The sequence below is a fragment of the Saccostrea echinata genome, unplaced genomic scaffold (assembly GCF_033153115.1).
Source record: "Saccostrea echinata isolate AGI-Se365-2 ecotype Australia unplaced genomic scaffold, CSIRO_AGI_Sech_v1 ptg000029l, whole genome shotgun sequence".
In the NCBI taxonomy this organism is placed as follows: domain Eukaryota; kingdom Metazoa; phylum Mollusca; class Bivalvia; order Ostreida; family Ostreidae; genus Saccostrea; species Saccostrea echinata.
The window spans coordinates 39,499,450-39,502,725 of NW_026889778.1; positions in this window are offsets into that span (position 1 = coordinate 39,499,450).

Consider the following 3,276-nt stretch of genomic DNA (forward strand, 5'->3'; position numbering starts at 1 on the left):
TCTGAAAATTATGTTTACTTGTTGGGCACGTATGTCGGATATAATGATGACAAGTAGAGTTCAGTTAGTGGCCTTTAACATGCTTGGATAACAAAATACTGGGGATATGGTTATTATCGGACAAGTCGACATAAAGATTTGACAAGTCGACATAAAGATTTGACAAGTCGACATATTCATCTGACAAGTGGTGGCAAAAATATACCTCCATAGACTACTCTACCAGAGTTAGATCAAAATTTCCTCATTAAAAACTGTCTGAAAATTATGTTTACTTGTTGGGCACGTATGTCGACTTGTCAGATATAATGATGACAAGTAGAGTTCAGTTCAGTTAGTGGCCTTAAACATGCTTGGATAACAAGATACTGGGGATGGTTATTATCGGACAAGTCGACATAAAGATTTGACAAGTCGACATAAAGATTTGACAAGTCGACATATTCATCTGACAAGTGGTGGCAAAAATATACCACCATAGACTACTCTACCATAGAGTTAGATCAAAATGTCCTCATTAAAAATAAGAAACAAATATCACCTGTAAGGTATCAGTATATATTTTTTAAAACTCAGCCTAATTATGTAAATGGCAGTGATCTGTTGTATATAAATATACCTCTCAAACATCTTAATTGAAAGCATAATAGCTACTTTTAAAACATTCCAGGGAGTAACTAAAAAGAGGGGGCCCCTCTCCATAAAATGTTACTTTACTTTAAATAATACAATAACACCCCCCCCCTCTCCCACACACACACACACACAAACACACATCCCAGCGAACAGAGATCCATTTTGAAGTAATATTTGCATATAATATATCTACTCCATCGTCTTCCTCAGAATAACTTTATTTTCGCCGAAGAAACATAAGAAAATACAAATGATAAACACTGAGCAATAAACTTTCTATTATAGTTTTATTTTATATCACGTGTTAAATTTTAGCATACAGAATTAAGCATTGTCTATCCCAAAATATATAGGTTTTATTTTACAGCAAACAGATATAGACTCTATTTACGAGTTTTAAAATTTTATTTACAAATATACCATGGAAAGAATCAGACTTTACATGTACAGTGAAACCTGTCTAATCTGATATGCAGTGGGGGACAAAAATTTGTGTCGGAATAGAGGGATTGTCTGATTACATAGTGCAAAAACATACAAAACAGTAAATTGGGAATTTAATTATTCCATGTGATTAAAGCTGCATGAATAAATCCAGAAGTATATTTGTTGGTATTTCCAAAATTTGTTTTGATGTTAAATGTACATCCTTGAAATAAGAGTAGTCACGAAATTCGCCCACCGTGTGATACATCGATCATTTTAATTTTACTAATATCTGGTTCATACAACAGTGACTAATACATGAAAGGTATGCATAAAAAAGTGCATTAAAAGCCGTGTAGTGCAATTATCTGCATACATACACCTATACATGTAATATATGTTTCGACGGGAGGTGATTTCTTTTAAGATTCCGTTGAAATTCTAAGCTGGAATCTTCGTGAACTAAAACCGAAGAGGAGTGCTATAATTGTAGTCATACAGTACCCTAGAATACCCTATACAGCTAGAATAAGAAAATATAGTTTTTTTTTTTCAATTTCTTTCTGTTTGAGAGAAATACTGAGTAAGTGAATATAGCTGTAATGTAAAAACAACTACATGTAATTAAGCTTTGATTAATGTTCACTAGGGAAACTGACACGTTTCATCCTTCTATGCTCTTCAAGCAGCGCCAAATTAAACTCTCTTCTTGAAATATTTCTGAGTGACAAGTATCATGCCAAAAGCTTTAAAAAGGGATCGGAGGTGCAATCGCACCTCCCTTAAAAAAGTGACTCGAAAATATCATTTTTAAAACAATATAACGTCTTCATCTGTTAAATTTTAAAGCACATTTATAAATGCTGTGTTTATTTTGTTTAAATTTAAAATATCAATAATATAAAAATGTACCAGAACCCGGCAAAATGGTACCTAATTATAAAAAAAAGTCTGGCTTATAGGGGAAGATGTCCTTCCTGATAGACTGTATTTTAGCAAATAAAATATACAACATGACTATCTAAGACAGTCATACTGTGTATTTTATTTGCTAAAATAGAGTGTATCAGAAAGGACAAAGAGTACCTCTTCCCGTCCTTTTATCGCACCCCTGCCCCCACCCGCTCTCCCTTCCCAGATGCCTGGCGATGACCCTAAAGTCATACTTTCACAAACTTTCCATTTTGAAATATTTTTCTTATATGTTTATAAGAGGTCAGAAGAAGCAAACAAAACATTTGTTTTTAAACAAAACAATTTATGAGTAGCATGAGCTTCTGGCGTAATTTTAACGGAAAAACTTCGTATTTTCAGTACTGATGAATTTGAAAAGACATGCCATATCCATCCTGAGAATGAATACCAGCAATAAAAAAGAATATATTATTTAATATAATTATAGCATGAGTTGAACTAGCGGAGAATTGGCCTTATAACATTTAGAGATCAAAATAACGCACACGATAATAAGGATATGATTTATTTTTACTATTCACTGTTTCAAAGGTTTCTGCGCCGTTTACAAAGAGGAGTTAATATACTAACTAGGTATTATTCTGATTAGTGAATTCCTTGCAATTAAATAATATAGAAAAGACATAATTAGTGGCTCCAGAGTGCGCACATATTTCAAACGAAGTTAAAAATTATTGCACAAATCTGGCCTATCCTGGCCTTGATCTAAGTAAAAGATCAGAAAAAGCTGTCTATTTGATATTCAAACTCAGCCCCTGCTATCAGTTTGGATAATTGTGCACTTGTTTTCTGATTTTATTTTTCCTTTACTACCCTCCATTTAAAGAGGTATCGCTTGGAGAGATAATTTTGTACACGTGCTTTTTAAACGCACTCTTTTTTTTTTTTTATATAACAGGATGAAAAAGCATGGGTGTTTTTAAATTTTCTCGAAGTACATGTCAGATAAGGCGGGCTTCTGTAGATTTAGACGATTACGATAAATAAAACTGAATGAACGAACATTCCTCTATTCAGTTAACTTTCACTGAGGTTGTAAATGTTGGATCCGCCAGTTTGGCGGGAAAAATGGGCGAATTTTACGACTTTATCAAAATCACGATATCCACCCATTCGATATTTTATTCATTTCAAATGTTCCAGAGGCAGAGAAAAGTCTGATGAAAAGTGCGATTGCTTGAACAATAAGACTACATAAGAGTCGTCTGGAAAGATTAAGCTCCATAGGGGGCGCTCAAC